General features: G+C 46.4%; 1 long non-coding RNA gene across 1 annotated transcript; it reads left to right on the top strand.

Annotated features, from left to right (window-relative positions):
- The first annotated feature begins 844 nt into the window (after window positions 1-844).
- LOC127682161 (uncharacterized) lies at window positions 845-6628 on the top strand. Its single transcript, XR_007977361.1, has 3 exons — window positions 845-981; window positions 1610-1641; window positions 6372-6628. It is a non-coding gene; the product is annotated as an uncharacterized LOC127682161 (long non-coding RNA).
- The last annotated feature ends 6560 nt before the right edge of the window (window positions 6629-13188 follow it).

The following is a 13188-nucleotide window of genomic DNA, read 5'->3' as shown; positions in this document are numbered from 1 at the left end:
ATGCTCTGGATAACAAGCCAGGCTCTGATAACCCACCCCCAATAAACCAACAGAAGTGAGATGAAAGGCAAAGCAAAGAGATTCAGTCAATGTGGAAACATTGGGAAGAGGAACAAATAAAGGGGTCCTCGAGTTCATCTTCTAGATTCTGAGGTAAAGTTCAGCTTTAAATAAAGGCCAGATGATTCCATTAACAAGCAATGGGGGGAGGGGGAGAAGGGGGAGGAAGGGAGAGGAGGGGGGAGTCTGTGCAGGAAAGGAAGGGAAGAGAGACAGACAACACCAAGGATGTCAAAATTAATTTAAAGAATTAAACAAAAATGGCATCCTGCCCGTCATTGCCTCAGCATTATGTCAGCTCTGGTCTGGCTGGCAAGGTGCTCTGAGAGGTTGTCAGACTGTGTACACTCCCTTCCGGGAGGCAAGGTCCTCCTCTGACTGTCATCAAGGCTTCAGCCTTTTCCTTTGGGTTCCTGGGGACCCCGTTCTTTGGGCCCATTGTTTCAGTCTTCTGCTAACTGAAGGAAGGGAGAGACCGGGCACCCCCCCCCCTTCCCCAGGATGATTACAATGTAACAATCTGCATCATCTCCGGGTTCCACGGAACACCTGCCCGTAGAGACCCTCTGAAGTGCCCATCAATGATGGCCTGGGCATTTTCCTTATTCGTTGGGTTGTGCTTCCCAGAACTTCACATGACAAGTTTGACACTCCAGATATGCTTGCAGAGATAGTGTGAGCCCCCCTTTAAAGCCTTTTCAGCCCATTCATTCGTGTGGGGCTGCTGTGTTTACTGCTCACATCTGCATTTGTGTCTCCCTGTACCCTCCTCAGATCAGCTCCAACACTATTAAATAGCTGCAGACCTGCCCGCTGCCCTGAGAGCAAACTGCTTCTGTCCGGGTGCCTAAGGACTGCGAGGGCAGGAGTGAGGGGAGCCCAGAGTCCTCAGCGCCTACGTTCTGTTCAGCTGAGCCCTCGGTGAGCTTTCTTCTTTAGATCTTCTTGCTTTTCTGCTCAACATAAAATCCCCCCCAGTCCTTAATAGCTATATTGGTAAGCTGCCAAGAGTAAAGATGGGTCTTTGAGCAGAAAACCGCTTTTCTTGTATGTAACTTTCAAAGGTCTGCTGTCCTTTTACCCAGAGGTCTGTGGGGGCAGTGGCAGTTTGTTTTTCAAAGGGACACATCTCCACCTTTGTAGTGAAAGGCACATGGAGTGGGACTCCAGGCCCTTGGCTGGACACCAGGTGAGAGCTAATTTTTTTGTAGAAAGGAAAATGAAATAAGAAGTCCTTAGATCGCAGTGTCTACTTGTCTGACTGTTCTCAAATAAAATGGAATGAAGAATTCCTGGCTTATTTATGGGTTAGTGAAGTGCTTCCTGTATTTTGAAGAAATAGCTTCATCTTTTAGATCTTCAGTGTCCTCCCAGGATTTGTCAAGTACCTTTTGATTGTTTACCTTTGGTCGGGGCTGATAGGATGGTTCAGTGGGTAGAGGTGCTTACTGCCAGGTCTGTCGACCTGAGTTCGATCCCCAGGCCCTACAAGGTAGGAGGGAATCCGTCCTGCTCAGTTGGTAACTTGTTACTTTATGTCTCCCCTTAGCTGCCATCCGATCCTTAGTTGACACAGAGATGGTAAGTGTATCCATTCTGTAAAGTGAAGCTGTTTATGCTTGAAACTATGTATTTTATTTGTTTTCCTGATGAATTACTGACGCTGCAGAGAAGATTGTCATTGTAAGACATATCCTGTAAAACTTCTTGGATTCTCATTTGCTTCAGAAAACAAATGAAGATCTTAATTCAATTTTTATGCCAGAATATAAATGTTGTAAGGCCCTAGTACAATCCTCCCATGACTCTCTCCTCTCGGGCTTATTGTTGGCTCTCTCTCTCTCTCTCTCTCTCTCTCTCTCTCTCTCTCTCTCTCTCTCTCTCTCTCTCTCTCTCTCTCTCTCCCTCCCTTCCTTTCTCCCCTCTCCCTCCTCCCTCCCTCCCTTCCTCTCTCTTCTCCTCTCCTATCTGCAAACCTCCCCTGCTATCTCCCCTCTCTCTCTTTTTTATTTACTTTTAGTTTATGTGTATGGGATTCTGCCTGCCTGTATGTCTTACATCATGTGCAGCATGCTAGAAAAGGGTGTCATATCTTCTGGAACTGGAATTATAGACAGGTGTGAGCCACCACGTGGGTGCTGAGAATGGAGACAGGGTCCTCTGTTGGTGGCCAGTGCTCTCAGCTTCTAAGGCAGATGCCCTTTCCCCACTGTCTCCTCTTTGAACTTCTCCTTTCAAGTTTTCAGTTCCGTGTGGTATCTGATCTCTGCTCCAGTCTCCAATGGTGCAGAGGAGTTAACTTGCTTCTGATCCTTTCAAGTCACATTCTGTATTTCTTCAAGTCTAAGATAACACGATTGCATGAACCTACATGCCTTATAGGGGACCGAGTGCAGGTACAGGATTGCAAGAATGCAGAGCATTTGTTAGGGCTTGATTTTAAGAACATTTTCGGTATGACACAATGTGCATCTCAGGTTCATGAAGTGTATTTGAATTTTGAAGGGAGTCTCCTTCAGGCGATGCTGCAGTGCCCCCCTGGTAGGATGATAAACATCTTGATGGGGAGAAAGGCTTGAAGTCACAGGGGCTTTGGCTGTGTATGAGTTTCCCATTACAGATGTAATAAATGATCACACATTTAATGACTTAAAACAACACAAACATATCAGTTTGCAGTTTTGTAGGCTGGAACTCCACCATGTGTCTCACTGGGCTAAAGTGGAGGTGCCAGCAGACTTGCTTTTTTTTTCTTTTTTCTTTCTTTCTTTCTTTCTTTTTTTTTTTTAATGGAAAAGCACCCTGTCTTCATCAGCGGCGTTGGAAGGCCATCTGCATTTTCTGTGTATGGTCTCTTTCTCCACTGTCAAGGCAGAGTGCTGCTTCTCCCTGACCTGCGATAGTCACATTGCTCTCTGACTATCTTTGCCTCCCTCCTCCCCTCAGAGGATCCTCACAGTGACCTTGACATCTTTATAGCTAATATAACCTTCCCATGTGGGGATCATCTGATTATCAACTTTACTACTTTAATCCCCATAGCTATGTAATCCTTGTATTCATGGGGTCTGTTAGAACACAGACATCTTTGGATGTCACCACTGTTTCTGTCGATCCTAAAAATAGAAGTCCCAGTGTGTCAGGGCTTGTGAAAATCAGGGGTGGGAGGAGATATGAGAGAGATCAGTCATAAACTAGCTTCGCCTGAGTTGTGACCTTTTCACATTGTTTAGTAGACAAGGGACCAGAGAGCAGCAAGCGAGTGTGTGCTGTAGGGTTAATATCATGGGTCTCCAGAGGTGTGTACAGAGAAGGCGCTGTCATCTGTACTGTGCATGCAAAGCACTCCTCAGGGGCACCCCCTTGGGCTCTACACAATGGGAAGGAAAGGAAAGCTGGAAATGGCTGGAGAGAGGTGGGAGGGGGAGGGGGAGGGGAGAGGGAGAGGGAGGGGGAGAGGAAGAGGGAGAGAGAATGGGTTGTAAAGCAGTCTCAGGGAAGACTCCATTTGAAGCTTTGAGGGGGGACAAGGAACCAGATCTTTGTTGAAAGGATTGGTGTCTGGATGCATTACTATACAGTAGCAGGTATTAAAATACATCATTTTCTCTACCTTTTCTGCTCTTGGCGACTGGACATCAACAGCCTGCTTGTGGGCCTCATTGTTTGTAAAGTGGAATTAACAGATGTGCTGTAAATATAAAGAGAGACTAAGCATACAGAATTGAGCATTTGCCCAGGACTTGGCTGATGGCATCCAGTCCTGCTTTCCCGGGATAGTACGTAGGCTGCACTGTAGTTGACAGGTATTTGTTTCCTTTTATAAATGTAAGGAAACAGAAGGCTGAGCAGGGAGCAGAAAGGAGCCAACCAAGCCAGGCATCCAGCAAACACAGTAGGGACTGTGCCAGGGCCTCTCGGGTGCCCCTACCCTCTGCCCTGTCTGTCATTTGTGCTTGTCCACTCCTAAGTTGGTATACCCAAGAAACTACACATGCCAATCTAGATGCTGTTCAGATATCAAAAGAAGCCTAGCACAAGCCAACAGTGGTGTCTCTGTAAGCCCACCTTGCTAGCCAGGGGAGCCCTGCAGTCTCTAGGTAAGGAGTGGGGGATGGGGGCAGCTCTGGGTTAGCTTCCTGTCAACAGCTGACTTGGGGGCCTGCTTAGCCAATTGCTCCCTTCTCCAGTACACCAGACTTTAGAGTAAGAGAAGGAAACACCGACACACATCGATGCCGCTGTGCAGAGGAAGAGTGTTTGCCTTGTGTTAAAGGGCACCTTCGTGCAGAAAGCCCTTTGTGTGGTAGCCATGGTGCCTGCCCTGTAATCTCACTTAATCCTTATTTAACCCTCAGGGTTCTGTCCACTTTATGTATTGGGAAAGAAAGATGCAGAAGTGAAGAGAAGGCTGTTGTGGGTCACAGGGAGTAAGCAGCGGGGCCAAGTGTGAGCCTGATTCCATCTGGACAGTGTGCTCCCAGCAGCGGTGCTCCTCTGTAACAGATGCGGTTTCTTCTTGCTGTAAAGTGCTTTCAGAGACCTTCATTTCCGGGGTCTCTAATCAAACTTTTGGGGAGCATATATTCTAGATCCACCCATTCTTCCCGAGTTGAGCTTTTTCCTAGCCTTTTTATTTTCTCCATTTCCCCCCAGAACAGAAGGGAACTCTGCTCTTTAAGAATGTTATGTTTATGGGGGTGGGGTGCTTGTTTGCCCGTGCTTGTGCCATGGGACGTACGTGGACATCAGAGGCCAGCTTACTGGACTCAGTTCTTTTCTTCTCTCTTATGGCAGAGTTTCTCTTTGGTGTTTCCACCATGCTATGTGCTTCAAGCTAGACAGTCTCCTGCCTCTGTATCCCATCTCACTGGACAACTGCTAGGCCTACAGATGTGCACCACTGTATCCATCTTTGTCCCAGGTCACCAGGCTTACCCAGCAAGTGCCTTTACCTACCAAGGCATCTCTAGCCTTCCCTAACCCTTTATTCACTATATGTATAAAATAGATGCTGTTATGTGCACAGAACTGTGTTTGGTTGGCTTTGGTAAGTGAATTCAAGAATACATGGCACACTACCCAAACCCTCAAAGCCAAGGCTGGGAGCACAGGCAGGCCTGGCTCTGCAGTGGTATAGTACCCACGCCTGTGTCCTGCCCCAAAGGTGGCCAGCTTAAAGAATGCACTAACTCTTGTCTATGCTTTCCCATGTGGCCCCAGATGTTGTATTTAACTTTAAGAGGTGAAACACTGCAGCTTAAATGTGGCCATATGTCAGGTGTGTGTACGTGTGCGTGCATATGTGAGTGTGGGTGTGCACCTATGTATTTACATGTAGAAGCTGTCTCTCAGTGCCAGCTAAAAGTAGCTATCAAGCACTTCATCTGTGTTGGAAATCAAGGGCACCATATGTTTGCATTTCTAGGTCTTCCTAATAATTATATAAACATCCCCAAAGCCAAGAGGGCAGGATCAGGCCAGCCGTGGAGCATATCTCTAATGAGAAATGCCGAGGAAGGCCTGACCTTGAGGAGAACTAGCTTGCCAGCCCCTGGAATGTTCCCAGCCTCAGGCTTTAAACAACAACGGTATTCAGAGGTTGAGTGCTCTGTTGAAAGCAATCTGTCCCCTTGCTTTGTCTTGGGGACTTATCAAGGTGAACCCTGGCCCTCTCCGAGGCACTGGGTATGGAGTTTAGAGCTGGGCACTGCTGCCAGCAATCTTCCCAGCCATCTCTAATTAGCAGGCTCTGTGCCCCCAGGGTCACACAGTCCAGGCAGAGGGGAGATAAGCAAGAGTTCTAGTCTCCCCACTCCCAGAATAGTACCCCAGAAAGGCATCCCGGGAGAAGAGAAGCAGAAAGGTTTTCTGGGAGGAGAGCCATGGGAGGCAACATAGCCAGGCACAGAGCTTATCAAGGGCTCCCTGTGTGCTGGCCCTCCACAGAGGGAGGTATCTGATTGCTGCAGACCCATGGTGGGCCTCTGCAGCATTCTTCCCTAGAAAACCCTCCCTCGTTAACCTCCTTTGCTGCTCTCTCTAACTTGACTAAGGCCCCAGTACAGAGATCTGGGACTTAAAGTTTAATTTTTAAAACAATGGATCATGAGTCGCTAGTCGCATATGTATTTGGTTTATTGGGTGATATGCATCATGTTAAAAATACGGAGAGAAATTAGATTAGACTAGACTGGAATAGGGGCGTGACAGAGGGCATGAGAGATAAATGAAAGTAAGCGTGGTGCCTGTTACAGTCCTGTGAATGCTGCTTCGTGAGCTAAAAAGCAATTTTCTGTTTTTCCTTTCAGTGCTACGGATTGAACCTGGGGCCTCGAGGCAGGCTAGGAAAACACTCTACTATGTGAACAGAAGAAGCATATGGAAATGTTTATAGGTGAAATGACAAAGTCAGAAAGAAATCATGATAGAAAGACATAACTAGATGAAGCCAGATAGACATGATGCCAGCAGTCATTCAGAGCAAATGATAACCTCTCCATATCTGTTGTATGACCATCTGTGTTTCTGTGTCCCATCAAAAATGTTTTTCATTAAAAAATGTAAACCAGCCGGGCGGTGGTGGCACACGCCTTTAATCCCCGCACTTGGGAGGCAGAGACAGGCAGATTTCTGAGTTCGAGGCCAGCCGGGTCTACAGAGTGAGTTCCAGGACAGCCAGGGCTACACAGAGAAACCCTGTCTCAAAAAACAAAACAAAACAAAAAAATGTAAACCACACACAAACACAGAAAAATGTTCACGTTGCAAAAATACACACACACACACACACACACACACACATATATATATATATATATATATATATATATATATATATCAGTGGTTAAGGGTGTTACTGAGCTTACAGAGGACCCACCTGGGCTCCCAGACTCACATAGAAGTTCATCACCAGTTCCAGAGGATTCAATGTCCTCTTCTAGCCTCAGTGACTCTGCATACAAGGGGAACACAGACATACATTGAGGCAAAACACTCATCCACATACAATAAAAAATAAACAGAGGGAGAGGGAGAGAGCGAGAGAGGAGGGAGAGAAGGAGGGAGAGAGAAGGAGGGAGAGAAGGAGGGAGAGAAGGAGGGAGAGAGAAGGAGGGAGAGAAGGAGAGAGAGAAGGAGGGAGAGAAGGAGGGAGGAGACAACAAACCACACGGGCCTGTAAGTTCGGATCTGATGCTCTCATCTGGCTGCCTGGCTGCCATGGGTATCGACACGTATGTGGTGCACATAGCCTCAAACAGGCACACACAAGTTGGCTACCTGTTAAGATGGGGCACATAGCACAGCACTAGAGCACTCTCTTAGCACCTGTGCAGTCCTGGATTTGATCCCAAGCAAAAGCTCTCCCCGTGGGGATGGGGAAGATTACCTCTAAGTTATAAGAAAAGACTGGGAGTTTGGCAATATAGAGAAAAATAGCAAAAGGGGGCTGGAGAGATGGCTTAGGGCATAAGGGCACGGACTGCTCTTCCGAAGGTCCTGTGTTCAAATCCCGGCAACCACATGGTGGCTCCATCCGTAATGAGATTGGATGCCCTCTTCTGGTGTCTGAAGACACCTTCCTAGTTCCATCAACACTGCCCCCACTCCTGCCCTCGTCACTCAGTCTAGCATTCATCCAGGGGATACAGGTGAGATCAGAACTAAGGGACCAAGGTGCATTTGGCAGCTAGCCAGCAGGGGCTTCCCAGAATCCACCATTTTTTTTCTCTCAAGAAGCCTCCTTCCAGTCCCGGGGTGTGGTCCAGTTCTTCATGCAATTAACAACATCATCTTGAGGCATGATCATGGTTCTGTCTTGCCCACCATACTGAGTAGCAGGGTTTGTGCCTCTGTGTCCACAGCCTGTCACACAAGTGTACTCTGTAAGGGCTGTCTAGTGATGGTCGCTTGTTATCTATGTTGCCTTATAGTGCTCTTAAAGGGGCGGCGGGGGGTGGGGTGGGGGAGCATTTCTCCATTTGACCAACAGAACAGAGGCCCAGGGAGGCCAGTTATCTTAAAGTCACACTATCAAATGGAAGTAGAGCTAGGATCCAGTCCATTCATAGAGTCAGTATTCTCAGTCACTGCGCTGTATTGTCTTGAGGGAGGGATGGAAGCCGCTGGAGTTAAGAGGCCCTGGAGATTCCCAAGCCAAGTGGCGAACTTGATGATGTAGGTATTGTGTGGCTGAGAAGGGAGGCCATGATCAGAGACATTGACAACGAAAGAGATGAGTGTAGTACAAATAGTCACAGATTGTGGTCCAACCCAAACAGCTTCCCTAAACTGTTAAGGGGCTGGTTGGCTGAGGCTCAATCCCCTCTCAGGAGAATCATAAAGGTCTCTTCCCTTCAATCTCCCCACCAATTTCTTTTCCATTTTGAGACAGGATCTCCTGTAGCCCAGGTTGGCCTTCAACCTTTAAGGATGATCTTGAACTCAAGATGCTTCTGCCTCTGTGTCTCAAGTGCTCCTGTCACAGTTGTACGCCAGCGCCTGCAGTTTTTAAACTCCTCTTAATCACTGGTTCTCAGCTAAGGGCGATTGGGTGATTTTGTTCTCAAGCACACATCTGGTGATGTTAACACATCTCGTCATGTCTAGAGATAGTTTTCACAGTCACAGCGTGGATGAGGTTATGTGCTGGTCAGCCTTAACTGGACTGCTTGGAGACACGGGTAGACACCTCTGGGTGTCTGTGAGGCTGTTACCAGTGGGTAGAGGGGGGCCTGCTCTAAATGTGGGTGGCATCATTCCCGAAGCTGGCGACCCAGGTGGAATAAAAGAGGAAGGAGGAAGAGGCCCCATAACACAGCATGCTGCTGTCTTTATGACTTGGTGGCCATGAGGCCACGGGTGGGACAGGTTTCCTCTCCCATGCTTTTCCTGATCAGAGCACTGCCTCACTACAGCTGAGAAGCATGGAGCCGGCTCCCTGAGGGCCAGGATCTCTGAAACAGTGAGCCAGAGTGAATCTCTCTCTCTCTCTCTTTCTTCTTCTTCTTCTTCTTCTTCTTCTTCTTCTTCTTCTTCTTCTTCTTCTTCTTCTTCTTCTTCTTCTTCTTCTTCTTCTTTTCTCTCTCTCTCTCTCTCTGTCTCTCCTCTCTCCTCTCTCCTCTCTCTCTGTCTCTCTTTGTCTTTCTGTCTCTCTGTCTCTGTCTCTGTCTCTCCTCTCTTTCTCACAGGAGTATGGTAAACATGGCATGGGATACAAATTTTTCCAAATTGTTAGCAAGGCCAAGGCTGAAAAAGCCTCAAACCATTCTTTCTTGTTTGTTTGTTTGGTCTTATGTTTTGTTTGTCTGTTTTAATTTTTGGAAACTATGCCTATTGAAAATAGGACTTTAGCGGTAGCATGACAAAGACACTGGCAGTATTTATTGCATATTAATCTTTACTTACTGAGTGTGTTATGATCAAGGCGACTAATTCTTAAATGAAGGCTATCACATTAGGTACCATTGGATTTGAGATATGTAAAATGCAGTATTTATAGGTAACACACACCATAATGGAATGAAACAAATGATTATACCTTTTCATTTCATACACATTTACATTGTTAAGAGAATATCTTTTTAAAAAATATTTATTTATTTATTTATTTATTTATTTACTTACTTACTTATTTATTCTATGTATGTGAGTACGCTGTTGCTGTCTTCAGACACACCAGAAGAGGACGTCAGATCTCATTGCAGATGATTGTGAACCTCCATGTGGTTGCTGGGAACTGAGCTCAGGACCTCTGGAAGAGCAGTCAGTGCTCTTAACCACTGAGTCATCTCTCCAGCCCAAGACAATATCTTAATGGAGCCATTTTCATGGTATAATAATATTTTGCCTTCTAAATCACTTGATGAATAATTGGCAACGGTCCCAGTGGTAGAGATTTAAACAAGACCAGGAGACCCTTTCTCTCTTTGGGGAGAAATATTTAAATAGAACTCAGGTAGTTAATTATGCCTTAAGGTAGCTTAGATTGCCATGTGTTCAAATTCTGGGTAGTGCATTACTGTACAATCAGACCCGTCTTAGTAAGCATTTTGGTTTATGTAAAGCTGGCTTGCTATTTTCTCTCCATTTATTTCTTACCTTCTTCGTTTATAATATAGTCACATAAACCATTTGTGAGACTGCAAAATGCCAAGTCCAGTTGCTAATGGAATGGGAAATTTTCACAAGATCCACTGTAAGCATAAATCTTCTGTAACCTACTTTTAATAAACATTCAACCTTTCCTTTTTGCCTACCACCCACCAGAGGTAGTGGAAGAGAAAAGTTATTAGGATATGGGGGGGTTGAACCTGTTCTTTGGGGGTTTCTTGGTCTTCTTTCTCAGCAGATCAGTTCTATAGCAAACACCAGCTGTGGCCCAGCAGCTGCAGACCAGTCCTCTAGGCAGGTAGACACCTCACAAGCAGTTCTTTGGCAAGTCTCTCTCAATAGTGACATTACTACAAGTTGAGCTCAACAACTCTATGTAAGGCGAACCAATACATGTGTGTCATTATTATAGAAGAATAGCGAGGTGGAACAAACCACACCGATGCTCAATCTTTGTCCCCCACTGTCCATGGGGTCATAGTCATACTCCATCACAGGTCCTTTCATGTGCTTGCTATAGCAAAATATCCTTTCTCTCGTGTCTGCCCCAGTACAACATCCTTTCACCTGTGTGGCCCAGCAAAACATCACTTGACATAACTGACTTTCCAAAGAAACTAGACATCTTCACTTCACTCCACATAACAAGCTATGGGCTACCAATGGCTGCAGAGAGAGGGAGAATCAGCGTTCTCCAGAGATGAGTGTCATCATAAGTGGTCAGGCCTAAGGACACATGAAGATAGGCACAAGCAACAACAAACAGATTCGACAAGTTGTTCACTCGCACACCCCCATATTTCATATGCATATATGTAAAAATAATTATAGAAGGAGAGGTCATGGATTTTACAGGGAGTAGGGCGGGAGATGCAATGTGGCTATCCTAAAACTCATTATGTAGATCAATCTGAACTCAAACTCATAAAGATTTGCCTTTGTCTTCCAAGGGCTGGGATTAAATGTGCTACCATGCCCAGAAATAAGTCTAATTTTTAAAAAATAAATTTGTTTATGAGTAGGCGTGCATGTACACTGTGTGCTACGGCACATAGTGTGCATGCCAGGTGCCTCAGAGGTTACAAGAGGGCATCAGATCTGGAGATCTGGAACCAAAGTTACAGATGATTATGAACTATCCTGAGTGCTAAGGACTGAACTGGGTCCTCTGCAAGAGCCACAAGTGTTCTTAATGGCTGAGTCATCTCCACAGCTCCCCCTTAAACCATTCTGTACATGGAATAGGCTCCTGAAATTTCACCCGCTCTGCTTCCCGAGTGCCAGTCTCTCAGCTTCCAGAGGCTCCGAGTACCAGGACTTGGCACACACAGGCTGCTGTCAAGTGGTTCCCGAGTGCTGGGCTGGGCAGTCTCATGCAATGGCATTTATTTGATAGCTTGTCACAGCCACCCCACTGCGTTTCCACTTTCTGGTGCTCAGCCCCATCGGTGTGCTAGTTGGTATTTTATGGCTGCTCTGGGGGAAAGCCCATTTTGCCCAGTCTGTGGTATTTGACAATTTCCATGGTGTAACTATTCCAACCTTTGCCAATTTTGCGTTACCAAGGTGAAGTTTGCTGGCTTGCAAAATTCATAAAACTAAATAAACAAATGAGCTGCTACCAGTGCACGCTAGCTCCCCCACCCCACTGTTTAGTCCCCGAGTGCTTAATCTTCTGCATTCTCTCTTCAGCCATATGAAAGAAAGCTTCATCTCATGAGCCAATGGCTTGGTGAAATCAAAGTTGACTCTTCATGCTGCTCTGGGAACTCTCACACCCCCAGCGCAACCCCACTCCCATCTAGGACTCAGTCTGTTGTGTGGTTCCCCTCCTCCAAGGCAGACTTCCAGAGGTGCTGGAATCACTTGGAGAGCTTAAAAGAAGCTTCCCTCCCTGCCTCCCTGCCTTCCTCCCCCCTCTCCTAACCCCTCCCCTCCCCTTCCTTCCTGTTCCCCACCGTCTTCTTCCCTTCCTAGCCAAGGTCTCAGTATATGGCACAGGCTGTATCTTGAACTTCCTATGTAGCCGATGATAGATGGCCTTGAATATGCCATCCTCCTGCCTCAGCTGCAGTTCTGGAACTGCAGGTGTTCACCACCGCACATGGCTAAGAATGTATATTTTCTAGCAAGTCCACGGGCGTTGCTGATACTGGCAGACTAGATACAGTTTTGAGAACATTACCTTAAGGCAAAGGCTCTTAACATTGGCTTTGAATTGGTTGATGGGAATTTTAACAGGTTTTGATGTGTGGCTTCCACTTTCCAGGGCTGAATTTCTCTGTGTGGTTTCAGGGTGCCCTCAAAGAGGAGTCTGTGTGAAGGAGCACCACTGTTCCCCCACCATGAAGCTGTTGGATTTTGTGATGTAAGCATTGCTCTAAAAGGCACAGGTATTGAATATGAGGCCCATAGCTGATGGATCTAGTCATTGAGGGGGTGGATCCAGACATCGAGGGGGGGGTGGATCCAGACATCGAGGGTGGTGGATCCAGTTCCAAGAACTCTGCCTTCATCAGTGAACTAATCTGTGGATAGATTTGGAATATGGTGGTGTTACGGAGAGGTGGTGAAAATGGAAGACATGGGACCTAATTGAAGACATAGTTGACAGAGGGTGTATTCTCAGGGGATGTATGTTGCTTTTCGTCTTCCTCAATCTGTATCTTGTCAGCAGAGGAAGGCTGGTTTGGTATTAAGTGCTTCCCTCTGTGTGACAAGAACACACATTGACCTCTGTCCCACAGCGATGGAGTCAGATGGAATTGAAACCATGAGACCATGAGCCACAATAAACCCTCCCTCCATCATGTCAGGTGTTTTGTCATAGGTACATAGAAAGATGACTATCAGGACAGAGGGAGATGATAGTTTTGTGTGAACGGGCATCTTAGGTAGGGTTTCTATTGCTGTGAAAAAACACCATGACCATAGCAACTCTTATAAAGTAAGGCACATCATTGGGGCTGGCTTACAGGTTCTCAGGTTTAGTCCATTATTATTATGGTGAGAAGC

Source organism: Apodemus sylvaticus, chromosome 4 (genome assembly GCF_947179515.1).
Source record: "Apodemus sylvaticus chromosome 4, mApoSyl1.1, whole genome shotgun sequence".
In the NCBI taxonomy this organism is placed as follows: domain Eukaryota; kingdom Metazoa; phylum Chordata; class Mammalia; order Rodentia; family Muridae; genus Apodemus; species Apodemus sylvaticus.
This window is presented reverse-complemented; position numbering and strand designations above follow the sequence as displayed.